Below are 10,819 nucleotides of genomic sequence, written 5' to 3' on the forward strand. Positions count from 1 at the left end.
AATGTCACTTTTATTTTAAAATATCTCTTTAGAGATAATTACATTTCTAAGTGATTCATATTGCTCTCTGATAGGTAAACAACAAATACCACTAAAAACAGACCTTTATTCTTAGATATTAAAATATTCAAGATTTTATACATTTAATGATATTTAAAATCTTTCTTTGTAAAAGATCAGTCAAGCAACCCAAAGATTATATCTCTATTCTTTACGTTTTTTTTTTATCATTCATCATATCCTGTCAGTGATGTTAGCTGTCTTTGGCTTGTTCCCAGGACCTTTTACAGGCTTTCATCTTTAGAAACTCAATTGCTTCCTGTATGGGTAAACTCCGGAACATAAAACCTGCCCTTCCACTCATTTGGAGGTGAAACTTGTAGCAGAGCTTATGCATGCCTTTTTGCTGAAGACATGATTATCATTCTAGCTTCTCAGACATAAAAGTTCCCGACTCTCCCATCATCCTCATCAAAGTGCATATTGCCACGTAAAGAGCTTTAAGTACACCATTAGTTTTATTTTAGTCTCTGAAGTTTCTTTCATTTACGTGTGTGGTCCCCTCCTTTCCACAACTTTAGCAAAGTATTTATATTTTTTACTTGAGGGAAAACATACACATATATACCCACATTCGGGGTATATTACTGAGGTTGATTCTTCGCAAAGACACAAGAAGTTTACCATTAAAAACAAAACACTGCTCAGAGATGTCCCTGAGCTTTCATCTACACAGCCATAACCAAGCAGAGATCTGTTTATTTTCTGGTTAATTAAAACATTCCTCAATTTTGTTCTCCATATTAGATTACAATAATTAGACAATGGCCAAATCTTTTCTTCACTACGTGTTAGGTGTGTCTGCCAGATTTAGCACATATACATTGCTCCTTCCTAAATTCCTTCTGTCACTGATTTATTTTTGTAGAACACTATGTATGCCTGTTTAGAGTTGAGATAATTATCACATAAGTTAAATAAAATGCCACTGTAGGAATAATTTATGTCCCTGTTGTTTTGGACCCGTGTAATTCACATTCAGTCAATTCTCTGGCTCATTTAAATAGTTGACACTGTTTAAAATATGACTGTACTGATAGTGCAAGACATTAGTTTGGTGCAATAAAGGGTAACTGAATAGCTTAACAGTTTCTTTGATAGCAGTTTTTATTAATTCCCAGTAATTTAAATCACGATTCATACTGCAAATGTATACATATAGAAAGGATATGACATTTAAAAGTTGGATTAAAGAGGACTTCCCTGGTGGCGCGGCAGTTAAGAATCCACCTGCCAATGCAGGGAACACAGGTCCGAGCCCTGGTCCGGGAAGATCCCACGTGCCGCGGAGCAACCAAGCCTGTGCACCACAACTACTGAGCCTGCGCTCTAGAGTCTACGTGCCATAACTACTGAAGCCCGCGCACGCCTACAGCCCGTGCTCTGCAACAAGTGAAGCCTTGGCAATGAGAAACCCGAGCACCACAATGAAGAGTAACCCCTGCTCACGGCAACCAGAGAACGCCTGCATGCAGCAATGAAGACCCAAAGCAGCCAAAAATAAATAAATAAGATAAATAAATACAAAAAAAAAAGTTGGATTAAAAAAGTCAAACACGAACTGATGTGGCTACCTTAGTGAACAAGTTATTATTTACTGAGCTGCTTCATATTTTAATATTGCTTCCTATTGCTTTGGGGATTTTAAAATTATGTAATTAATGTTTTTGCTGGAATTTCATATAAGCAAAAACAATGTTAGAAACTGCAAAATAAAATATGGATAAAAAATATATATGTAATATCAACAGAAGTTGGAGGCCATTTTTCATCTATTTTTCTTTTCTTATAATCATTCTGCATAAGCTTGTGCAAACCAAAGAGGATAAAAGGGGAAAAGAATTCTTACTTGTTCGAGTGTTTCCAAAGCCAGTATAATCTTTGCCTTTGTAATTTCCTCTGAAAAGTCTGGGGCTCCCTTAAGCAGTGTTAGACTGAAAGCAACCAGGTAGGATTTGAAACTTGGTTCCACATTTTCTGGAGATGTTTCACCATAGCACACGTGGGTAGTGTCCCTTCTTCTTTCAACACAGTACATATGTCCTACCCTATACTTCTCTTTTTTTTAGGGTAAGACACTTCCAAAGTCAGTTGCAATGTTGACTTTTATAAACTTCGTTTTTCAGCCTCCATCTAAAAAGGCTAGAAATTACTCTGGAACCCATTTCAGTAAAACCAATTCTGCAGTGTCCAGAAATTATGGGTTGGATACACAGCATATTGGTGGTCCAGCTTATTCCAAGAAAGTCTGAAGATCACTCCCAAACTTCTCAATACATTTTTCTTAAAGTACCTGGAAGACAAAGAGGAAACTGAAAACTTAACATCAAAAACCATAACTGACAACTGACTCACTACTAAGATCTTAGATAATTGGCATTAATTATAAAGGAATCAGATTGAGGGAAAACCTCCTCAGGGTGCAAGTTACAGCAATAATGGCAGACAGTTATATGGTATTTACTGTATGCTTGGCATGGTTCTAAGACTTTACTTCTTCTAGTCAATCTACAAAACAATCTTATAACTTCAGTTACTATTATTCCTCCTGTTTTTCAGTTGAAGTAAACAGAAGCACAGAGAAGTTAAGTGATTCACATAAAGTTAGTAAATTGTGGTGTTGACAGACCAAGAAAATCTATTTTCTTAATTATTATAACATACTACTTCTTGGTATATCACAGCATTGTTTTATACAAAAGGGTTCACCCGAAAAAAGTAGGTAAATACTTCACAACTCTCCTAATACATGTTCATTACTTTAAGTCTTAGGACCTGTAATAGCGAAGAACTGGGCAACTATCGCTATCCATCCCTGAGTGCTTCTCCATGGTGGATCATCCTTGCTGTCAGCATCTTTCTGCATGTATGCAAATTACATACAACCCAGGAATAGCTGAGAAGGAAAAGGGGAAAGGTACAAGCAGGTTATACTGTGACACCTCAGTCCAGGATAAGTAGAGAAAGAAAACTGGAGCCTATGAGGAGGGGGGAAAACTGCTGAAAAGAGAAGGGAATAGTGACAAGAAGTTTCAGAATAAGATCTTGTCTTTGAAAATAATTGTCTGTAGCCTTAAGGGGAAAATGTCAGTAAACATCTGGCAACCTAACAAAATAGCAAGGAAAAATATGTCTTTTACAAAGCAAGAGCTGACAATTATTAAAAAGAAAGCAGGTTGAGATTTTTTTTAAAGCACCTAAATAAAGTGAAAAAGAAACTGAATAAGTAATCAATGCAAGTGTACTGAATATATATTATATATATAGTAGATTAATGCTTCATTATCCGTAATACCTCCATATCCAGTGAAGGCATTAAAGAGCCATTATCTATCGACAAAACTGAGAAACTTTCACTGATGAAGAGGAGGACAAAAATATGAGGAAAATTAGAGAAAAATGATTATACAAGTAAAGGAGAAAACATTCCTGTAGGAATTCCTGTAGGAAATTATTAAATAGATAATCAAGTAGACTGAGCGTTAAAGAAGGAACTATGAGCAATGGTATGGGTAGGGTTAAGGAAAACCAACATGATGAAGCATCTACAACCAGCAATACTCAGGTTGGAAGGGGTGAGGGAGCAGCAAGCAATGAAACCTGGAGAAGGCAGTCAAAGAAGGCCTGTAGAAGTTGTGATTAGAGCTAGAAAGATTCAGGCACTGCCCAGCCTTCTTCACCCAGTGAGGAGGGAGCTGAGGAAATAAATATCCAACTTTTCCTGCCCTCTGGTCTTCTGAAGATGCTTCCCATTGGCCAGCGACAACTGGAAGGCAGAGGGCCAGGAGAATCAGTTATACAGTCATAAAGATCAGACTCCCAGAACATAGAACATAGTGGAAAAGAGGGAAACTAGATCTGTGGAACAAACGGAAAATATCCAACCCAGTAAATTATGTGGAAGGGAAAGGGCAGAAAAATAGCATGCATGTCAAAAACAAAAAGGAATAGAAAAAACAATGAAAAATATCATAGAAGAAAATTTCCTTAGGAAGCTCCGCACTGAAGGGTATCACCATGCTCTAGCCAATGCCAATGAAAAAGAGTTACGCCTAAATGCATCTTGGCCAAAGTGTGAAATAAAACCATACAGAGTTCAAGGAAGATGGTTTACTTACAAATGAAGCAAAAAATAAGCAAGTTTCAATATGCATAATAGAATGTCAAAGCAGCAACAACAATAACAGAATTAGATCTAAAAGGTTTTCAAAGGAAACAATTTTAAGTCATGAATTTCATTCTTAGTCAAATTGTTCTTTATGTGTAAAGAAATCAGAAATGCACACTCAGATATGAGTAAGAACAGAAAATGTAACATCTATATATCTTTCTTGAAAAACATTTCTTAAATATATACTATGAGAGAAAAAATAAAATGAGGAGCTAAATAGGAGGTCATGTTATAAAGTAGTGCTGGTTGTCAACATTAAAGCATTTTAAAAACACACACACAGCACAGCTATAAGTTTAGTTACAAAACAAAATGTAAATGTCAAAATATTATCAAAATATGTGAAGGAATTGTAAGGTAAAAATTAATACCATAATAATACTGATATGGATTCCAAATCTAAAATGCTATTATAGATTCCAAATCTAAACTTATATAAACAAATAGGAAAAGAGAATAGAAACACTGTGCTAAATTTCTTACCTCACGTACGGGAATATATTCTTCACTCTGACATTAAACTTTAGCAGTAATTATAATAATAATACCACCACTTTTCATTGAGTACTTACTATATGCCAGGAACTGCTCTGAACAATTTACATGAATTAATCCATTTCAAATTTAAAATAACTCTATTAAGTGTGTGCTATCATTATCCTCATTTTACAGATGAGAGAACTGAGGTTAAAAAACTTGCCCAATGTAAATAAACTAGTTTTTGAGTCTGTCTTTTTTTTTTTTTAATCACTATATTACTTACTACACATGTTCAACAATAAGAAATTGATTAAATAAACCATGAAACATCTAAAACAGAAAATCTTCCCTTTTAATGTTATAAAAGCATATTTGTTTATGTGAAGATATTTATTTTCAACCACATGTACAAATACTTACCTTGTATTACATAATGGACATCTGCTTTTGCCTTCACAGCATACACCTCACAGGGTTGTCTAAAGTGCCAAATGATTATACTAGATTAATTCATGTCTCAATCCTCAGCCTTCAGTACAAGCTCCAATAAATTCCCTCTTTTAAGCCATATGGCATTTGTGATTGAAGGAGTCCTAATGATTCTTACTTTTTAAGGAAAATGAAAGTTTCCAAACTACATATCATTTTTAAAAAGCCAATATATATATGTATATATACAGTGATTAAATTCAGTGGTTGCTCTTAAGCATTGTTAATACCAGTTATATTTTAGATAGTAGGTTTGAACGACTTTTTTTTTAACAATTCTTTTAATTTTTCAAAATTTTTATTTATTTATTTATTTATTTTTGGCTGCATTGGGTCTTCATTGCTGCGTGCCGGCTTTCTCTAGTTGCAGCAAACGGGGGCTACTCTTTGTTGCGGTGCACAGGTTTCTCATTGTGGTGGTTTCTCTTGTTGTGGAGCACGGGCTCTAGGCATGCGGGCTTCAGTAGCTGTGGCACGTGGGCTCAGTAGTTGTGGCTCACAGGCTCTAGAGCGCAGGGTCAGTAGCTGTGGCACATGGGCTTAGTTGCTCTGCAGCGTGTGGGCTGCTCCCGGACCAGGGATTGAACCCGTGTTCCCTGCATTAGCAGGCGGATTCTTAACCACTGTACCACCAGGGAAGTCCCTGAATGACTTTTAAAATCTGTATTTCTGATGTTTCCTTTGACAAATATATTGTTATTGTGTAATAAAGGAAAAATCAATTCTTGAAACAACAGTAACAAAATTACCTTTAGATATCAGCCCTCTCAAACAAATATTTTATACTACTTGCAGATTAGGCAATTTGAGGACTTTTTCTCTCATGAAAGTTCACATATTAGTGAATGGATGAGGCCAGCATTTATGAATAAATAAATGAAAGTCTGAAGGTTTCTGATCATCCACCTCCTCACCAAGATGGGTAGAAGAAGAAACTACAGGTTAGACTAGATTTCTTCTTAAGATGCAAGTCTTGCCAGTTTTAGCACATGAATGAAGGATAATTTATAATTTCTCCAAATTTTATAGCATAGAAAGTCACAAGATTATTTTATTAGGAAAAATAATTTAAACTACTCATTACTATTCAACCACAATTGCCTAGAAAAAAAAAATGCACTGATGCTTCTATTCAATGTCCAGATTAGCCAACATGGTCTCTGGTCAAGTACATTCATCAGAAAAGGAAAGGAGTTTATTGTCTTTTTGCTATTAGAAAATATTTATTAAGTTTTTATTTTTCATTGTACTTTTCAATATAATGAAAATCAAATATATTAAAAATAATAATCACTGAACGTCTACTAGGTGCCAAGTGCTCTACATGCATTATTTCGACCCTTTAAGTTACGTTTCAGATGGGGACACTGAAGCCCAAAGAAGAGAAATACATATATGTATTCAATTCATATAGTCATTCAATCTTACTATCCAAATATAACTGCTATTATCAATGATTAATAGCAACCATTGACTTTAATTACTATGTATATATGCATATATGTATTTGTTTTATGCATTTATGTATTTTTGCAAAATTATACAGCTAATGTGTTGTGAGCTCAGTATTTGAACTCAAACTTGCTTGATTCCCAAGCAGCTTCAGGACTGCACTATCTTGTCTCTTAGGCCATGGGAGCTTACGCTCTGCATTTCAAAAATGCTAGTATGCATTTTTAGTTATGAGAGAAATGACTGAAGTTAGTTGAATAATTTTTGCAATTCCTTCTTTTAAAACAGGTAGAGCTCAACTCTCTTGCCATCAGCAGGGATCACAGGCAGAACTCAAAAGTTCTCCCCTTTGGTGAAGCAGATATCTGTGATTCTGGAACTGGGACCAGGTTGACTTCCTCCAAGTTTCACTTAGTCGTCTCCAAGTGACCATGAAAAATCAGAAGAACCCGATGGAGGTGCTGGTACAGAACTACACTGAAGTTTCATGAATAGTAATAACTTTTTCTCTATAAATAGTAAAATGAGAGACTTCTGATTTATAATTAGGTCTTACATTTCCTATTATGTGCTAGAAAATGAAAAAATAGGGCATTTCTCCTCTCACATCAAGGTAGTCTTACTGATTCTCAGCTTAAATTAAAATACAAAAACCTATAGTCAAACTTGCTCTAAGTTACTTTTCTATAATTGTAGATTGCCTGTAGCATATACTAAATAAATACTAACATCTATAAGTAAACGATGAGTAAATGTCATTTGCACATGAAATTCAAAATTGGGGAAAAGTAGTTAAGATAGAGTGATGAGAGTGGCATGGTCATGAAAATTTGTTATTTATAAAAGATGGACCAAGAAGAGATGGGTCAGAGCACCCATCTCAACAATGTAATTTTAGAAAGATGCCATAATTAAAGTTAGGAAAGAGAGCCTGGAATCTGAAGTGATGCCTGTATTAAAAAATAAATAAATGAACAAACCAAAAAAACCCAAACAGAAAGACTATATCACAGGCTAATGCTGGATGATATCATTGTTTTTAAAAAAAGAAAAAAAAACCATACTTTTCTGGTAAAGGGATTATTTAGTTTGGAAGCTGGGCTGAAGATGTTTCCTTTCTGAGGAGTCAAGTTTCTCTTTCCAGATGGTTTCTTCTCCCTTAACTCAAAAAAAAATTGCTTTTATGGTTATTGATTTTGATTAATGGATACTGTCATGGGAAACCATTTTCTTTTCCTTAAAGAACACAGACCCCTGTGATAAGGACAAAGTTTACATTTAAAACCTTTGTCCATCATTAACCAATTGGATTGAGGAGGACTATGCCTAGTTCTTTGCATGGTTTGAGATGATCTAGCCTCAACAGTAGGATTTTAATCGTTAAAGTCTTTTAATTTCTTTTCCATTATGTGGCAAGAATACAATGGCTGATGAAGGAAAAGCTCTTGACTGGACGCCTAATTTCAATTCAGGCATATAATTAATGTTCCCAGGGTCAGGCTCTTGCCTAGTGGATGCCCCATGGGCTTCCAGTGACTGAGTGGAGGGAACTGAGCAGGGAGAAATCATCTCTGTAAGCCAGCTGGGCTTCCCCAGTTACCCATCCCTGGCTCGGCTAACCCCAATGCATCCCTAAGCCCTGCTGGTATCTGCTATCAAGCAGAGCCAGAGGAAATTGATGGAGACAGTGCCAATATCAGTGCCCCTGAGGCTTCTCCTTTTGCCAACATTAGCTGTAAAGAATCTGGTCTCATTCTCTTTTAAAGCTATTGATTTTTTCCCTCCCTCAGGCCAGTCCTGCATTATGCTCCTTCCAGGGTCTGAGAGCTATGTCTTTCACCAGTATGTTTCTTTTAGAACATTCATTTACGGAATCAAAGAAGAACTCTCCTGGGTATCCTGTTATCTTGCCAGTCCCGACCTGAAATACAGCTGGAAAATGCAGGCAGCTCTGTAAATAACAAATCTGACCTTTATCACTCAGTGCTTCCTGGCATGCTTCTTGTTCAAAAAGATTCTAAGAAAACCAGGAGATAGTGTTCATTCACTGCCCACTTCTCCTCCAGGTACCTGTGTTTAAATCCTCTCTGTTTATGTGTAAATGATATTTATGGTTTCTATTTTCTCCTTGGTGGATATACTTTATAACTAGTGGTTTCTGTCTTAAATAAGTTATTCATTCATTCATTTAATCCATATTTGTTTATTCATGCAATCATTCATTCATTCAATACTTATTATTACTTATCTACTTCATTCCAGGTACTGTGACAGATGATGAAGTTTCTGTACGGAAACACACAGACCTGTCCTCGTGATCGGGACAGAGTAGTAAGCAGACAGTAAATAAAGAAATGTGCTATGTGGTATCAGGAAAAAACACAGAATGTTTTAAAACAGCACAGCAATTTAGATAGGGGAATCCACAGGAGTGACATCCAAGGTGACACAGCTGGGGGCTGGAGCATTGCTCTCCACATGTCATCTCTATGAAGACTGATGGGAGGGAATAATGGGTGCTGGACTCAGGCAGGAGATGAGTTAGGAAGCTGTTGCTCAGATGCATGGATAAATGATAGCTCACCTAATGATACAGGGAGGGCTTTTGGAAGGAACTGACGATGTCCTTGTCTCATTTCATCAGCATAGAACAATAGCAAATATTATATTTTTATTCGGAGGGATTATTTTATTTCCAGATAATTGAAATTTCTGCTTAATTAAAAAAAATTGGAGTAGGCAATAGAGGTAAAATATAGATGAAAAATAGATAATATTCCAATCACCCACAAACTCTTTCCTTACCAGTCTCCTGTTAGCAGTGAGGGTTATCCTTCCCCCCTTCTTTCCTTGTGTGCCTGTGTGTGTGTACATACGTGAGTATATGTGTTTATATACACACACATTTATTACATGAAAGGAATTAACACTATTTATACTACAGGAAAATTATTTTTTACTTAAATAGATGTCCTTTCATATTAGCACACATAGATAAATCTTATTTTTAATGCTTGAATAATATTGTACAAGATAGAAATGAAAGTACAATCATATGCTAATCATTCCACATTATTTCTATTGCTTTTTAGTTTTGGTTTTTTACACTTAGTTTTTTAATTCATTGCAAAATTATCTTGGTATATTGTTTGAAGTGAGATCACAATAATTTTTTCTCCCAAAGTGTTCTGTTTATTGAATAATTCATCTTTTCCTTACCATCATGATGTACCAAATTCTCTCATAGACCTGTCTTTTTGGACTCTATTTTCTATTCCAGTGATCTATTTATCTATTATTATGGCTGCACCACACTGTTTTATTAAAGTCGCATGGTGCTTTGACATCTTATAAGCAAGAGAGCCCAAGAGTGGTGGCTAGAATTGTAGTCACTGGAGTCAGGGCAAATATGACTCCAAACTCTGGAGAATAATAATTTATTTACTCTCAGTGCTGTTTATGATCAGTGCACTCTTACATCAGTATGATACCATTTTCAGTATACTGTATTTCCGATTATGATTAAAAATTGATTTGGGGTGGGATAGGGAGGGTTGGGGGGAGACGCAAGAGGGAGGGGATATGGGGATATATGTATATGTATAGCTGATTCACTTTGTTATACAGCAGAAACTAACACACCATTGTAAAGCAATTATACTCCAATAAAGACGTTAAAAAAATTGATTTGGTGTTGACTTTCAGTGATAGATGTGTATTAAACAATTTATTTTTAAGAAGAAAATATTGGAATTCTTTAAAACACCACTTTATTTGATGGCTGTTCCTCTCAATGCTTGGAGCCTTAAGTAGTGGGATTTTAGTCCATCATATATCTAAGCTGACTTGTATTCACTCAGGGCACCATGGGGATGGGTTGGTTGTCCGTTAGTGCCTTCTGATTTTTGTGGGGTCAAACAATTGCAAAAAAAAAGAGAAAAAACCACTTTAAAAAATTATCTTCTTTCAACAGAGACCCAGAATGTAGAGAACAAATGTATGGACACCAATGGGGGAAAGTGGCGGGGGGTGGTGGTGGTGGTGGGATGAATTGGGAGATTGGGATTGACATGTATACACTAATATGTATACAATGGATAACTAATAAGAACCTGCTGTATAAAAAAATAAATAAAATAAAATTCAAAAATTCCAAAAAATAAAAAA

At 35.6% G+C, this 10,819-nt stretch overlaps 1 non-coding gene across 1 annotated transcript; it reads left to right on the forward strand.

Annotated features, from left to right (window-relative positions):
* Positions 1–10,427: 10,427 nt before the first annotated feature.
* LOC115802155 (small nucleolar RNA SNORA79) lies at positions 10,428–10,575 on the forward strand. The gene has a single exon (XR_004022555.1). It is a non-coding gene; the product is annotated as a small nucleolar RNA SNORA79 (small nucleolar RNA).
* The last annotated feature ends 244 nt before the right edge of the window (positions 10,576–10,819 follow it).

The sequence above is a fragment of the Delphinapterus leucas genome, chromosome 8, assembly GCF_059928025.1.
Source record: "Delphinapterus leucas isolate spDelLeu-1000000601 "Yukka" chromosome 8, BTC_Dleu_Yukka2, whole genome shotgun sequence".
NCBI lineage: Eukaryota > Metazoa > Chordata > Mammalia > Artiodactyla > Monodontidae > Delphinapterus > Delphinapterus leucas.